General features: G+C 39.1%; 1 long non-coding RNA gene across 1 annotated transcript in view; it reads right to left on the bottom strand.

Annotated features, from left to right (window-relative positions):
• Positions 1-16,281, bottom strand: part of LOC114554864 (uncharacterized) — a 74,253-nt gene extending 57,972 nt beyond the window's left edge. Inside the window, exon 1 of the long non-coding RNA XR_003692481.1 lies at positions 15,943-16,281. This is a non-coding gene — a long non-coding RNA (uncharacterized LOC114554864). The remainder of the gene's footprint in view (positions 1-15,942) is intronic.
• Positions 16,282-18,228: the final 1,947 nt, after the last annotated feature.

Here is an 18,228-nt window from a genome sequence, read left to right as displayed (position 1 = left end):
AATGGGCCTCTGTATCAGAGTCATTAATGGAGCCCGTTTAAAATTACAGCTACCAGGATGCCTTGTTATTGTCACAAAACACACAGTAAAGCATAGATAATGCAGCACTTGAAAAGTTAATAATATGCTTAGTAGTGATATTTCTTTTGTCCTGCACATAATACAATATGCTTTCATATGCAGCACAAGTGTTCAGCAGGTTGCATGACAGCACATTTAATGGTATTTTTCTGAAAAGCAAAGGCATAAAGTCAATGTAGAGGCATATGCATTCAGTTGCTTATTCATTCAGTACACCTAGCTAAAACTGATGCAGTCTAATACAACAGTCCTGCAATAAATTCTGAATGAGTTCAGCAGGTAATGTATTCTGGAAAGTGTGGGAAATAGAATATATTTTTCCCATGATATTAAGTGAATTATTCAGAAAACAAGAATGTGATTGTAGCACTTTGTGAGTGTGTGTGTGTGTGTGTGTATATTCAACATCAACATTCGACATGTTTGCTGTGTTACAGTTTTATCTCTTCATAGCTGCCTTTTTCCCCCCTTTCTGTGTGTTTGTATCTCCCCTTTTCTCTGTGTGTCTGTCTGTGCTGTTTGTCTCCACCTGGAAGTGGCAGGGGGCGTGTCTAGAGGAACTAGGTCAAGAGGTGTGGCCATTCATCCCTGCTCTGTTACCGGCACAGCAGATGCACATTCCATGATTCACACCTGCAGTATTTATACCCGGGCTGTTCACCTCTTCAGTGCCAGATTGTTACATACTCCTACGTGGTTGGCTCAGTATCCCTGCTCGTGTTTTCTAGCAACTCTTGTGATTCAGTAGTTATTCTGTCTAACTTCAGCTCCATCTGTGCAGATTCCGCTGGTTACCTGCTTCCTACCTGCTGTGCTCTGCAGTGCTGCCTGCCTCACGCCACTCAGACATACCCACCTGCTTCGCCTGGATTCTACTGTGGAACTCCTTCGGATCTGCCGCTGCCTGATTCCCTTGAGCTTCAGTCCATTCCCAGAAATTCCAAGCTCAGCCTCAATTGTTCATCTCATCTCTGCGTATTTATGCCTAATAAAATACTTGAACTGTTTATCTGGTGTCCTGAGTGGTATCTCTGTGTGCTGGGTCATATATACAGCCTTAACAATCATAGAGTACCCCAGCGCTGTTATGTTTTGTGGTCAAAACAACCATACTAAAAATAACTTTATGAGCGTGTTTAACATTGTTAAGGTTATAACTTTACCATACGCATTAGCTTTGGTGGCTACTTGAGTACTCATGCCCATCCCTAATGTGGAAAATGCTATTGTATGAATCATTTCCTTTCCTGCCACACAACAATACCGAATACAGCAGGCATCAGTTCGCTAGTTATCCATTTTTAGAATTCAGTGTAAGGTTTGGCTGGTCTCTGTGGCAACATTTATCCTCCAGTTATATGTCTGGCCTCTTACACTGTCACTGTTGTCACTGGTCATGGTGTGCTTACTACTTCCAAAGATACAGGCTACATGAATAGCATGATCTCATTAACATCAGTTTTTAGTTCTGTTTTTATGCAGTGTATTCATGAATGTGTTCTTTTTACTACTCTGCTTTGTTTTCACAGTATTTAGGACATTGTTAAGTGAAAACATCAATTACAGTATGCACACTTAACTTCTACAGCCGCCATACAACAAACCACCTTTGAGCCGTTTCATTTATCCAATAGAACAAGTAACAGTCAAACATTTTATGTTATTATCGCAACAAAAAATTGGAACCACATTATTATTAACGTGCATTTCGAGATAATGTGCTTGTTTATTTGTATGTGAGACTATGCACATACAATTATGTTTGGCTGCATGCACACTGTGTACATGCTAGTATGGTCACTACACATACAGTAGAGACATTCTCAGTCTGTAAATACTTTTAAACCTTAAATGTACAGCTTTCATGTTCACTGCTTTATTTTTCATGTTTGTCTTGTGCTTTATTTATTCTATAGACTATAAGAATGCAGTTGTCTTGATACACTACTGCACCAGTAATGTATCAAGACAACTGCATTTTTATCAAGACAAAGAATAAAAAGTTGATTGCTTCGTATTGAGATATTTATCCTTAATGCTCACATCTGTCGAGGTTGCTGTAAAAATCTGTTGTAACATAAGTGTTCTAGTGCCAAGAGGGCTTATTCTTCCCTTCACAACTTCTCAAATGCACCGACAAGTCGTCAATGACTCAGTAAGAGTGAGCAAGGAAGGTTAGCGTGAAGTGGTAAGCTACTGTGACGCAGCAAAAAAGGACAACATAATTAGCTGCACTCTCCTTAGATAAACCAAAGTTGTTTCCAGGCCATTCAATCAAGACCTACTTATGATCTGACTGGCATATATAACCTTGGTAATCTTCTGTGACTGGATACACACTGAGTGATGCAAGGCTAAGGTTACAAACTACGAGTTAATGGATAGTTGGATGGCTGTTAGGGTTACATTCATGGTTGGAGGTGTCACTAGATTTCTTTTTATGAAAACAAGTGATAGTATTTCCTTATACTATCATTTTACATAAGAAGATTTTAGGGCCACTTCAGAAAGCTTAATAATAAAGTCATATTCTGTCTGTTAAAAATGGAAATGAATGGTATGTTAAAGGTTGATAAGAGAGGAGTACATGCTTTCCTGTTCTACAACAGTGTATTTCAGAATACATTAAGCTCAATGATAAAGAAGCTACATTTCAAGTAGAGCCCGACTAATATTAAAACAAATTAAATAATGTATTTGCTCATCACAGATGTATTGTTGTCTGCGTATCTCGGCCAATAGGTAACACGGTTTCAGTATAGATTTAAGTATTTTAGGTAATTATTTGCAAGTTTCCTTGGTGAATGATGGCTAACCAAAGGCCTCTGGGATCTTGGTTATAATCTGTGAAGTGAATCAATCAGTGAAGCCTATGATGCATCTTGTTTTACTTTACACAAATGTGCATCATCCTTTAATCTCATGGAATTGGTACTTTGTTAGTAAAAAAAAGTCCCTGTGAAGAGAAGAAAAGACAACAAAGCCTTGATTGACAGTGACAGAACTCAGTTGTGAGAGGAAACAAGCTCTCTTTGTATTTTACAGATCAAAGGCATAATATATAGATTTATTAATATACCACATTACGTATGTGTTTGTTTCTCCTGAGCTTTAGCACTCACCATTGCTCATTTGTTTTTCTGAACCTGGCAGTTTCCATGTCTGACTATTTATCTCTACCATCCTCACATTCCTCCTTTCCTGCTTTTCCTCTGACTCTGTGATACCCTTTATTAGTCACCTACAGGTCTGTGCTGCCGAGGACTCCAGTAATTACTCCAAAACAACTCATATCCAAAGCCATGGCAGGTTTATTTATATTTCAAAAACACAGGGCATATCAAAGTGCTTCACAAATGCAAAGAAGAATTCAAAAATCAAAATAGACTATAAGAATGCAGATGGATAAATTAGCATACAAATGATAAATAAAGAATAAAGCACAAGACAAACATTATGAAAAATAAAGCAGTGAACATAAAAGCTATATGTAAGGTTTAAAAGTATTTACAGACTGGGAAAGTCTCCCTGGTTCAAATGCTGAAACTACTGTATGTGTAGTGACCATACCAGCATGTACACAGTGTGCATGCATACATGCATGCAGCCAAACATAATTGCATGTGTATAGTCTCACACACAAATAAACAAGCACATTATCTCGACATGCACGTTAATAATAATGTGGTTCCAATCAGAGATTAGACAATAAATCACTCTCACAAGCTGCAAAAAACCCAAATAAAGACTCAGGTCTGAACAACAGTAACACAATCACGTGTCATCTATTAGTTAAGTCTTGATGTAACAGCAAACAGCAGAGTGCAATCAGAATCAGCACCATGTCAGGCAATTAGTGAGGGAAACCAAAATCCCTCTGTATTCTATTGCAGCTTGGTTCCTTTAGTCTTTCCAGTGTCATTCATTTGTGCCACACTGCGTTATTTCTCCTGTGGTGAGAGTCGTATAAGTTAATATACAATTTGTGAGAGAAAATCTGCCCACTGTAACAACGCAATTACGCGTCAAGGCTTATCCCAGCCAGTATGCACTTTATTTTGCTGTGAAGTAAATAACCTGTGACCTTATCATATAAATACAATCCTGTTTTGCTTCTTTCTCATACTAAAGGCTATACACAATATGACTTTAGCAGTTCTTAACACAAATGAACACAACGTGATGAAATCTCTTTTTATTTGTTGGGCAGTGAAAGCCACCTTGAAGGTCCAGAAACAGCTGCCTACAAATTAGACTTCATCAACAGAAAACGCAATGAAATAAACACAGATGTGCCCAGAAAAAAAAATGGAAAAGATCATTAAGTATCTGGCAGGTTCTGCTTTTGCTAAAGAGCTGCTGTGACTTTATTATATTGCAGTACTTAATTAAGTTTCAACTTCTTAGATGTCCACTGAATGTTATAATTTATATATTTCTTGATATTTTAATATAGTGTCAATATTTTTGGCGACACGTTCACACACGCACACACACACACACACACACACACACACAAAGTGATAGAGAGAGATGAGATGAGAGTAGAGTAGATATTTCTTTGGGCAATGGAGAGCAGTAAGAGAGTCATAAATGTGTTAAAAAGCATTTTACCGATCACTGGGGGGATATGGGATTTAATGCTTACTGTTTGAAGAAGAACATGAGTCAAAATATAGCTACTCTTACAGGTGCACTACAATGGGTTTTTACTAATATTGTATTAACAGCACAGATCAATGTTACACTGTGCTTATTTTTTTTAAAAGGTTAGTTGATTCATATGAGATAGCAACATATGATTCTTTAAATATAGATACAGATAACATTAAAATTGGGGGCGCTGTGAGCGCTGAGCGAGCAGGTACGAGTAGTGAGTTGTCGTCTATGGAAAAAGATGGATAAGCAAAAAAGGAGGCTAAAAATAGAAAAAGAAAGAGGGGAAAGGAGATGGCATGTCAAGGGATGCGACAGCAGTTAAATAAATGGCTGGTGAAAGGCAACAGGTAGGATTTAAAGTGTGACGTCTGTGCTTGGAGGCTTGCAAATATTCATGTTAACAGACTAGTTAGCGTTTGCTAACACTGGGAATTGAGCAGCCAAACGGGGGTTTATGGCTAGCTTAGAATATGCAAAACCGAGGTTGCGGAGCTGAAAACTAACTAACTGAAAATTATAAGGTAGCATGTACAATAAATGACAAGAAAAGGGAAACATAACTAATGCAATGACTCTGGTTTACCATGGAATCATGAATAGATTTGCTACCAAACTTGGAGGCTTGCAATATATTCATGTTAACAGACTGTTCTCAGACTAGCTAGTGTTTGCTAACAATAGCAGCTAAAGTGGGGTTTACAGCTAGCTTAATGCAAACCAATGTTGCTGATAGCGACATTTAGATTTTGGTTAAACCCTATGGTACCAATCCTATGCATGACATATCTCAATTTTATTAACTGGTAAATATATGGTAGCATGCACAATAAATGACAAAAACCTGAAAACATAACTTATGCAATAACTTGGGTTTACCATGGAATCATTAATATAATTTGTTTTACCATTAACTCTTCATGTTAGCTGTGCTGTCAGACATACAGGCTATAGTCACATCTGTTGGGTGACATGGAAGCTGTAATTACAGGGTCACATCTCTCTCTCTCTCTCTTTAAAGGTCTGTGTTAAGTGGCTCTCCATATTTGTACTTTTTTTAAATCCAAAATGTAAATGTAATTTCAACAGCAGCACAACCTTACTGCACAATAGTTGTCTTATCTGATGCCATCACTATGCTGATTTAAGAATTGAATTTAGGCTGCTATATTTAATAGTGAGTTTATTTCATTCAAGTGTGAGGATGGTGGATCAGGAAAGACAGGGGAAGGCATGTAGGTCTAACATTCGGTCGAAGTGTAGGGGGAGCCACTTAATACCAACAGATACATTTCTTAATATTATTAATATGGAAAATCTATTACATAATGTTTGTTTGACAATATGTCTTAGTGGAGAAGAACACAGGCAAGGAGTGAATGAGACAGACATGAGGTCGGCGATGGCAAGTAGAGATGAGACCAGTGATGACATCAGGTAGGAGTATATATATATATATATATATATATATATATATATATATATATATATATACATACATATATATAAAAAATTGTTGCTGCATACCCCTCTGACACTGGGTAGTTGCGCCTCTGGTGTGGAGAATGAGAAAGGGAACATAAACCATTAAAATGAACTCACTCAATGAGTACCAATCACCTTTACTCAACGAGTACCAATCACCTTTTCTAATTCAGAGAAAAGATCCTTCTTTACATTTTGATTTCTGCGCTAACTACTGTAATAAACTGTAATCAAGGGTAAAAAAATGTTAGAAGCTGACAATGTGTAATTTGTCCGTCAGACAAGTGCTTCACCTGCATTGCACAGTGAACACAGATAGCTTTATTGTGCAGTATTCACAGACAGTATCTAAGTAATCTCAACACAATGCGTGTGTGTGTGTGTGTGTGTGTGTGTGTGTGTGTGTGTGTGTGTGTGTGTGTGTGTGTGTGTGTGTGTGTGTGTGCGCGCAAGTGAAAGAGAAAGGGAGAGATGACTACCAAGGCATTGTGAGTAGATTTAACAAGTAAACTGAACACAGAGGTGGGCCTCCTCTCTGCTTGTTCTTGTGTCCTTTAATTTCATTTTCCCACTTGGTTCTCTAGTGGGGGGCCTTGCATCTCAATGAGGCTCTGTCCAGCTGGGAAGTGGTCTCACTACTAATAAAGAACAATTCTCTCACGCTGTTAGGAAACTGGCAGGAGAGGAGAGGGGCGCCAGTAGCAAACGTTATCAGGGAGTGTGTGTGTGGTGGTTTAAAAAAGAAGTGTTGGTGTTTCCAAATTAAGACTACACTGAGGAATACATACATACAGAATAATATTCACACAGACACAAAATGACATCCTATTTATAGTGCACAGTAAATCAAGATAATGATCAAATTCTTCCATGTTACGATACATTATACAGTTCTTGTTGAGTTAAATGTTTGGACCTCTAATTTTAGTTGTAACTTAAAGGAATTATTCAATATTTTGGAAAATAAACATATTTGCTATTTGAGGATTGATACCAATATTTGTATACTAAATATAAAGTTACAGATAGGAGATGATTAGCTTAGCTTAAACAGTCCCTCCAGGATTTCGCAATGGCGCCAATTCACGTGAATTCACGCAAATTCAACCAATCACCGTGAATTTGGTGCAACTCGCAATTTTGACCAATCACCGCAACTTTTCCGCAAATTTGACCAATAACACATACGTCGCCAAATTAATTTCCATGTTTCTGACATGAAGACGAGACGTGTGACTCGATCATCTCACATTTACCAACAAAACAGGGCTGCTGCTCCATTCCCCCCCGCGACTGATGCACGCACACAAACACTCAAGGTGGATGCAGGAAAAACCGGAGATGAGATGACACAATGAAATAAACTGAGGACAGCTACGCTCGTTATTGTAAGTGCAATGATAAGTTAAAGTCCAATAAGTACTTTATCAAACCGTATGAATGTGTGAAATTAACTAAAAATGTAAAGATCAACAAGCCACTGACACATGTTCAAATTTGATTCATTCAATAAATTATTATTTTTTGTCTTAAATCCACCAGCCATGTTCATATTATAACAACATTTGCAGCATCCTGAGCCTTTTTGGGAAGGTTACTAGGAAAACTCAGCCCAGAGTAGCTTTATTCTCCCCAAAACAAGTTTCCTTTTTATTTTTAAAGAACTATACATAATAAAAAAAAAAAATCTCCTGCAACATCATTGCAACAATTATCGCAATTTTTTACAAAAGCTCCCGTGAAATCAGGCATTTTGGGCCGCAACAATCTCAAAAAAGTCCACAAAATCCTGGAGGGACTGCTTAAAGACTAGAAGCACTGGAAACTGAAACCATAGGGTTATGTGCTGGACTGTTTCTTGGCCAGGGAGTCTCTTGATATCTTGTTATTTATACCGTAAGAATGTGGCAATAGTACACAAAACAAAACACGTACAGAGCTTCTAGCAGCTGAGGTAAACAGGCCCAGATGAACACACATCTTGCACATACTGTACAGACTTGCACATCTTAACTGAAACCAAAAACAGATCTGGATTGCCCTGGAGGAAATGAGCCAAGCGAGGCAGAGTTGGGAAGATGAGGGACGAACTGTGGCGGGCCTACCTAGATTATAGGTAATTAATGGAAACACTGGAACAGTCATGGAAAATGAGAACTGTGCAAGTTTTCCTTTTGTATGAGGCAGCAAAACAGAAGTAGCTTGACGTGTGACTATTGTGCATTCGCACATTGCAATGTCGATCCTCAAACGACGTATCACGGAGGAATAGCTTTTATCTACCATCCAACTCTCCACATTCTCTGCTGTGGGCCTGACAGGGAGCTTTTCTCCCTGCCAGGTTCCTAGGTCTACACTCCCACCGTTATGATTGAGCAGCTGACAGCTTGACCTCCTCTCACCGAGACACATCTTTTGACTGCGGCCATTTTCTCACCATAATGTTTGGCAATGGGGCTTTGCCTGCCATAGACAGGGGGCTAGTTGCTGAGGCTATCATTCATAGCACAGAGGAGGAACGGATTAAGGCCACTGAGAAAGAGCAGGAGAGAGAGGGTCTGCATCTTAATGCAGGGCTGAGTGTGGAACTGCCTCGTTATGAGGTGGCTCGGTGGAGAGGGACGAAGATGCAGCGGCTGGGTGGGTTGGCAGTTTGCTGCTGGTGGGAGCTGGGGGACAGGATTAGGGTGAGGAAAAAAAGGTACATGCCGAAGAAATTTGAGAAAAAATAGGATAAGAAGGGTAGAAGGAATAAATAAAGAATGCATGCACAGTACAAAAAAACTGCCAAGGCTTTACACATTACAGTATTTCATGTTATTTTAATTCAACCACTGCTACTGTACGTTGATAACAGACTTTTTCACCAAGAAATAATTATTTTGTAATAATACCATTAATGGCATTAAAATTTCACATCCAATCTCTTTGTACTCTCACAGTGGTGTGCCCTTCTTGTCAGAGTTGGAACACATACTGTCATCAGGGATAAAAGAAATCCCTGATATTTAAGACAGGGCAAGGGGTCAACTTAGGCCCGGCGGATCGCCAGGCTTGCAATACACTGGCAGAAACCCTGGCTTGATTTGATATGCAGCAAAAGTTTAATATGAGCGGAGAACACATTTTAAATATCACTGTCGATCATGATCATTTAAAGCTTTTGTGTGTAACTTTTTGATATTAATAAATGTCATTTACATTCAAGCCATTGCCAAATGAGTTTCTACAAAGCTAATTAAGACGATCAGCTCTACACAACTCTCTCTGTATAGGGCTATGTTCACAAGATTATGGCGTCTGTGACATCAATATGCCTGAATAGATGCCATTTGGAAAAAAAGTCTATTGTCAACATCTTGTTTACTTCCAAGGACTTCTGCATTACAATCAGACACCTGGCACAAACACACACACACAAACACACACACACACACACACACACACACACACACACACACACACACACACACACATAAACCTAACATGGATCCATTTTACTGTAACAGCATTTCACACTCCATTGGCCTCCTTCAGTCATGGCTGTTTGCTTTCACTCTGTTAGGTTACAGTTAGAATCACCTCAAAGAAAACAGATCTTTCAGCCATAGCAGCTGAAAAACAAAAGGTCTTTTGATGATCATTTTACTGACAAAGGCTAAATAATTGCTGTAGCACACAATAATTTAATCCAGGTGCTGACGTAACAAAAACATGTTGTATTCTTCTGGGTATTTGGTCTGCTGATCGCTTTAAGCTATCTGATGGATGGCACTTGTTTAGACAAATAGTGTAACCACCTGACAAACACATCTTAATCTTTTTTCCATTTGCTGAGTCTGGATGTAAGCTTCCCTCGAGGCATTACAGTGCCAAGAAGAGGGACGTTAGCATACTGTATGTCTGTTGATTGACTGACCGAGCAATCCAAACTCTAACTTTCTTTACTTCTTTAGAAGTAAAGTTCATCAAACACAAAATTAAGACACACATATGCTTTGTACTGTGGCTGGCATTGAAATGAAAACCTGAGAATCATTTTAATTTCTCCCAGGTGTACAACATTTGTTGACCTTAGGTGGGTGTTTTGCATAACTTTATATGGTCATTAGCAGATCTTTGGAAAAGTGCAAATTATCCTTGGGGTTCCACAGAGTTTGAGCTTCGCAGAATAAAAAATGTGGAGAGCCACAGTGTGAAGAATCTCCTTAGGGGATGCCTATTTGAATGCATGACATGCATTTCAAATAGGCCGCAGATAAACATTTGACAAATCAGTATGCAAACTTTGTACAAAGAGTATCTTTTACCATGTCTGACCAGGATCCTCATATGGTATTTTCATGTACTGATTAACATTACTGCGCTGTGCTTTTCAAATTTTAAGTATTTTACTTACTTAAATGTTAGCATAATTTGTATGCACAAACACCGCAGGAGTAATCAATAGAAAAACCCTGCCAGTGAACGTTTATATTCCCAATAATCCACAATTTTGCAGAATACTTTTGTTAGACAAATGGGTTGTAATTCCTCCCTAAATCCTTGACATGTAGGTACACAAAACAGATTATTTTTGCAGTGTTAATGAGCGTCACACCAACTATAGTGGCATGTCATGTTGTTTGCAGAATTACAACAGCCTCTGTGGTAAGGCTCCCCTTGCCAGCCTGAACTTCTGCCAACCCTAGTATCCCAGCGCAGCACAGCTAGCATGGCTATTAGCTGAGGGCATGTGAAAAGAGGGTTTGGCACCCATTCCTAAGCCTGCCACCTTCGGGGGAAGTAAGACGTGAGGTTTAATTAGAGTGGATGGTTTTGGGATTTGAAGTTGGGTTTCATAGAGGAGGCTTTAATTGATGTCAAAAGTGTCTTACTTCATGTCAGCTATACCCACACTGCTTTGATTTCAAGCTGGAAAAGTGGGAGGTTTGAGGTGGGAGGGGTTCACCTCTTTCTAATTCGTTTGTTTTAAGTAAAGATATAATCAGCTAGTTTGTGTTTAGGATAGGGCTGCAGGATTATGACAAAAATGATAACAATGATTATGTCAGTCATAATTATATCACGATTATTAATTGATTTTAGGGACAAAATTATTGTATTGCACTTTCACATGTAAATAAACAGAGCACTGATTTCACTTCACTATGTTGTGCTACATTCCTGCTAATGTACAAATCTTTAAAGATTTAAAATTAAAAAGATGCAGTAGGTAAGACTTATAAAACTAACTTTCTGTCATATTTGCTGAAACTGACCCTATGTTCCAGTAGAACTACATGAAGCAGGTAATTAAAAACAAAAACTCCGGCTCCTCTGGCACTACCTACAGCCTGTAGTGGGATTTGCAAAAATCCACAGCTCCCTGATCCACCAATCAGGGCCAGGGGGGTGTCTAACTGCGTGTCAATCCCTACTCATGCACACGCATTCATTCTCCCTTGTGGGGGGAGGGGCTTAGGAGACTGTTTTGGGCTTTAGTGGAAAGGGGGGAGGGACTGAGAAGTATTGATGCAATGACAAATAGAGCTTGATTTGATTTGATTTGAAGTTGTCAAGTTGTTCAAATTTTTTGGCTAAGTCCTGGATCTTCGCAATCCTACCTACGGCACCTTTAAAACAACTGCTTTACTTTTCATATTGTGCTACATACCTGCTATTAACAAATCTTCATCTAAACAAGAGTTTAAACAACTGGTCACTGCTGAAGGGGTTGCTGCTGCGCAAAACACTGAGGAGTGGCTTGTCAATAAATGAGAATAGCTGATCCACCTTAAAAGGTCCGCCCACCTTAAGTGAGCCTGTGCTGAAGTTGTCGCTAACTTTGGGGCTAACCCACCAACCCCCTTCACTTTAATCAGCAGATAGCAAGCAAGACACAGGAACCGGGCTTGGCTCTTGAGAAGTTGGAGCATTTATTCACCGCCAAATAGCCTACATTGTACAAACTCTGCACTGCTCCGCACGGCCTATGCACTAGGAGTTCACTACTTGTATAACACGTTTGATTTTAAAAACATCTTAAAAATACTTCTAAAAAAAAATCCCTAATGTGTAAGACTGGCAAGGGGTAAACTTAGGCCCGGCAGGCCGCCCGGTCCCCAGGCTTGCAATACACTGGCAGAAACCCTGGCTTGATTTGATATGCAGCGGAAGTTTTATATGAGCAGAGAACACATTTTAAATGTCAGTATAGCTGTCAATCATGATCATTCAAAGCTTTAGTGCGTAACCTTTTGATATTAATAAACGTTCGTGTGCGATCAGGTAAGGCTTGTATCATGTGGACGCGCCAACAGTTTTGTTGTCATTACTTAGAATTCCTCATGGGGCCGACAGAAACTGCGCACTATAGCTTTAATTGTGGGAAGTCAAAATCATTATTGTGATTAATATTCAATTAATTGTGCAGGCCTAGCTTAAGACAGATGAAATGTGAAAGCCTGACAGGTTAGAGCAAGTGAGAGACAAAAGTAAGCAAAACAAGAAGAAAGAACAGCAGCAGTAACACTGCAGTTGTTACACGCCACTTTGTGACTGTTAGTGTTACTTTGAGTAATCAGCAGATGGCTGCAAATTGTGTCATGACTTAATTTGATTGACAAACATTCCTTTCATTCAGTTCCATTATGCTTCATTGCAATCACTACAGTTTCCTAAAAAAATTTGTGATAGGGACTTTGCTTAGCATAATCCAGTTTTCTTACATTATTGTTGTTGATTGCCTTGCATCTCAACTAGCTTTTAAAAAGGAAAGATAGCTTGTTGTCCAATATCCTATTTTTGACAAACAGAGCAAAAAGGGGGGGTTGCTTAATATTTTCACTGTGTGAATTATTCTGTTTTGACATCGCTGCTTATGCCTGCCAACTACTATGGAAGGTAAATAAACAAATGTGATGTTTTTTTGTTGCTCTTATATCAAAACAGGCACAGGCTCTTCATCCAAAACAACCTATAACAATATTGTAATAGATAGATAGATAGATAGATAGATACATAGATACATAGATACATAGATAGATAGATAGATAGATAGATAGATAGATAGATAGATAGCCTTTATTATTAGACTCATGGTCTAAATAGATGCAAGGCTGTGATCTATTTCTAAAACAGCTTTATAAAAAACAAGTAGAAAAAGGATATAGAGATATGAAAGATTTGGTTTCTTCTGCAGACTCGGTTTCTAACTGTGGGGAATGACGACATCCTATTTCTCTAGTGAGGCTGTTTAAATATAGACTTCTGCAACTTTATCTGTTTCTGCAGCTTCAGTCTGTTGATACGTGATCATAGACTTTCTTTTATGTTTCCATCCTTGAACTTCAGCACCAGTGAAATCAACTTGTCATCTTTAACCTTTTCTATAAGACGCCAACATGATAACTCATATTTACTGCAGTACCATTAAAGCATCCACTTAAATATTAATTATGACTGAGCCCACACACTCCAAAAACTCACAACACCACGGTGTACTTTCTGCAGAAACACAAGAGAGGAAAGATCTTTTTCTCATTTCCCAATATTGCCTTCATCACTTCATTGATGCAATTTGGTGTAATCTAGCCCTCTGACTGTGCAGTGGAATACACACCTCTGACTCTGCAGATATTTAATACAGGACTGCTCTATACATTATAAATGGCCCTCTGCAATATACCATCCTTCTAAAATGAAGCCACTGCGCAAATAGAGAAAATAGAAATGACCTGCCCTTGGAAACCCTCCGAGGTTTGGAAGTTCTATTCTGGTTCTTTTTTATTTTTGTCCATAAAATATGTCACATGAAACGCAGGCATTCCTAATGTACCTAAACAAACTGATAACTTTCTATGGTCAAAGAGCGAGGTCATCACGTACAGTAGACTACAACTCAAGAATAAGTGCAGAATGTCAACACACAAACCAAAAAAATAAACACAAAGAAACAAAGATGATGCATATGAGAGGTAAGTGCAAAGATCACAGATTTTATCAAATAATATCCAACATGGCTGTGGGCTGGTGTGCTTCTTTTTGTGTGTGCACATGTGCGCGTGTGTGCAAGTGCGACAGAGACAAGCAGAGAGGGCAGAGTGCCGCTGAGAGTGATGAGATGCGATGAGACACAGTTTGAGTGCATACTAGCAGGAGGGAGAGAGAGGTAGTGTGTGTGAAAGTGGATGAGAGAGCGAGAGAGCAAGAGAGGGAAGGTGGACATAAATGGCTGGGAGTTAACATAGCCTGCTATATTTTGTCTGTATTTTTTTTTGCAGCTGAAGCAAATTGAGGGCACTAACACAGCAGTTAGGCTGCTTTTCAGGTCACTCAAAAAGCTGTGCTGAAAGGGTAGCTAGGCCTAAATTCATTGTTAATTTGATGCAATGAAAGACACTGCAACCAAGGATCCAAGCATGTTGTAGTACATCAACTGATTACAACTTGTCTCATGTCATCTATACAGTGGAGCCACACTGGAGTTGATTTGATTAAACTGTTGGGAAAAATACTATTGATTTATCTTGATTAGTATCCCTGGCTAAGCACAGCTGGATCTGGATCAGTTAATGGTGTTGCATCCTTTAAAGTGCCAAATAGAGACAGACAGATTCTTCCTCATATTCATAATAGTAACCCTATGTTTATCACAGTTTATTTGTAAAAAACTAATACAAATTCTGGCAACATCTTCTCTATCCTTTGATCTGGCCCTGCTCATTCATGCTGTGGAAAAGTGAGTGACTGCTTAGTGGACAGAGCTGGACTCATTTGAGTTAGTGGATTAACTGACCTTGTAAATATGGGACTGGGAGTCTGAGCTAAATCATCATCTCTGGAAGCAGGCTAAATGATAGGATGCCATTTTTTTCTAATTAGTCGCAGTAAACTAATCTTCCACTTAATATAATGTTTTTAATCCTCCATAAAACACATGGCACCTCTAGTCTTTCACAGTTCTCAGTTCAACAAAAGATTAAAGAAACACCTACTGGATTCATTCCTTTCAAGTGTGTATGTGCTGGGGTGTTTTTACCCAATAAAATGATGCCTCTTTATGTTCAATAGTGAACAATGAAGACATAACAAGACGCCTGTTTCCTCTGGGCCACCTGACATTATGGCGTTCTATCGGAAAATTTAGGAAGTTATATAATACATAGTGTCTAGTGAGACCATGAGCACACACGCACACACACACACACACACACACACATACACACGAGGGGAACTAACCCCGCAGTCTGTGATAAACATCCTATTAACCCAATCTGACAAGTCGCAATGTCAACGGCCAATTAGACCAAACCTCCATTACGCATTTATTTTACTGTCAAAATAATATTGGTGAGAAATCCGCGGAGGATGAGCTTAATCATTTCACTCACACATCACATCACACAGACACATCGCCCACTGTTGTGTTGTTTCACCACATATACACACCTGGAAACCCGACGTCCTGTGAGCCAGTGACATGTTTTAAGAAATAGCCTGCATGTCTTTTAAACCCGCAAAGGCGCAGTGTAAATACTGACTCCAAAACAGCGTTTGAAATCAGTAGCCTATGAGTCACCTTCCCACCCACTTTGCACGAAATGTTCACTCCTGTCAAACATTTTTGACTTAATATGTAAAACACACAAAGGTACATTCAGTGGGCGATACGTAGGCTGCTAGACACAAACATCAACCAGCAATTCAACAGTTTTGGTCTCCGTGGAGCCCTTTTACCTTCTGGTGAGAGCGCCTTTTGGAAATTGAAGAAGACGACTTGGCAGATTTATCCGTGTTTTGCCCGTAACTTCCCGAGCAGGGCATCTGTTTTTGAAGAAGCGTTGATAGACAAGAAGAAGAAGAAGAAGAAGAAGAAGAAGAAGAAGAAGAAGAAGAAGAACAAGCGTTGAAAACCGGTGCTTGTCATTTGACGCCTTATTTGTCCAGTGAGTTTGTGTATCTCCGACGAGGAGAAAAGCAAGAACCCCGGTTCACAGCAGTCTCCATTACCGAGCTTTATTTTCACCTCAACGTGACGATGGACAAACGGAGAGGCAGACAGATAGAGAGGAGGACTGCCTCCGTCTGTCAGGCGAGCCGGGAGGATACTGAGATGCTGCTGAGGGAGAGAGAGAGAGAGAGAGAGAGAGAGAGAGAGAGAGAGAGAGAGAGAGAGAGAGAGATGGCAAATCACAAGTGAAAGGCTTCAGTGTATTTAGGCTACCAGTCATTCATTTAGAGTTATTTGTATTGTTCATTTGAATGACTTTACTAATGTTATTTCTCTCTTTATATTTGTACTTTACATCACAGCTAACCATGCCAGTAAACATCTGCATTAAAATGGTTATTGATGGTTAGCGAAAATTGGGGGACTCACAAAAGACAGATTTAAAACAATTTAAAGCAATACAGCGCAAGCCAAGTAACTTTTATAGTCCCTATGCGTCAAGCTCCAAAAACACTAGAGCCTGCATTTCCCATAAAGCAATTAAATAGCATTACAGTATCTCGGTAGACCCTCCTTATAGGGTAAATTACCTTATCTTTTAGACTCCACACCCAAACTCCACAGTTTGTAACACATACTTTTTTTTGCCTCCAAGCTCAAGCCATGATTGCACTAGGGACATCAGGGTTAGTTTTTCTCATAAGGATATTTTAACATAGCAATGACGTGCCCCTTTACTGTGATTTTGGCCCAAGTTGTATTATTACTATGAATCTGCACATGAAATGAATTACCACTCTACAATAATGATAATGCGACTTGTGGCAAAAATAAATGCAGCCTTGAACTTCACTGTGATGGATTACACAACATCAGCTTGTTTAATAAAGTAGCCTTACAGAGCAGAAATTAATGGAAACCAATGGCTGTCTGGAAGTGTAGGGAACAAAAAATGTTCAGCAAAAATGCTAAATGATTTAAAGTTTAGGAAGTAAAACAAAAAAACAAAACAAAATGGTAATCTCTGAAAGAGAGAAGAGTATCTAGTCAATTCTAGCTCACTTTCAACATCATGGGTGCATTGGTTAGGTAGCATTAAGCCTATTTCCTGTAAAGCCAATCAGGCATATACAGTATGAAGTGAAGTGAACTGAGAGAGGGAGAAAAACATATGTATTCTGTCCAACTTTCTTCCTGCAAGATGTGCTGATTGTTGTCTCACATTAAGGGAAACGGGCAACCATACTGAATACAAAACACTGTAGATTTGCCCATCTGTTCTTATCAGACTGATCTTTCTGTACAGGGAATGTAATTCATTTTGTCACCCTCTGCTTGACCACGCTATAGAGTCCGTATGTTATGCCAATAAAACACAGACTGAGAACTGAGAGAGAGTACAGAGAGATATGAAATGGATTCAGGACCATGGACAGCCCACTGTGCATCCTAACTAGGCCAAACACTTTGCTCTTGTTCTTGCTGCCACCTCTTTTATCATGTCAATCTAAATTCAGCTTGGAACAGGCTAAAGATATGCTGTAATTAGTGAAAAAACACTTACATCCACAAACTAATGACACAGAACACACACTAACCATACACCATTGTCTATAGACTGAAAAAGACAGGAAGGCATATGTGGTGGTGAGACATCAAACACTGTTTAGTCAAGTTAATGCAGCAGGAGGACCACAGGTTTGTTGCTTTCTTAGAGGCCTGCTTCCACCTGTCACATTTGATTGCTCTCTTTCATGGGAGGTGAAGGACAGGGAGAAAATACAAGTATTTCTTAAAAGGTTGACATTTACCTTGATGTACTACAAAGCTGGGCACACAAGGAGGGTTCTTTCTCTCACACATATTCACACACACTGGAAGTAAGAATAACCCATTCATAATTCCTATTAGCACTGCGATTGCAAAATACTTCTGTGAATGTTCTTTGTATCTTTTGGCCAAAAATGGTGATTTGACAGTTGCTTAAAGGTCAATTTACAAGTACAATGCTTTGAATTTCTCTTTGCAGTTTTAACTCATCTCAGATGTAATAATCTCCATTTAGCTCTGCA

The sequence above is a fragment of the Perca flavescens genome, chromosome 4 (genome assembly GCF_004354835.1).
Source record: "Perca flavescens isolate YP-PL-M2 chromosome 4, PFLA_1.0, whole genome shotgun sequence".
Lineage (NCBI taxonomy): Eukaryota > Metazoa > Chordata > Actinopteri > Perciformes > Percidae > Perca > Perca flavescens.
This window is presented reverse-complemented; position numbering and strand designations above follow the sequence as displayed.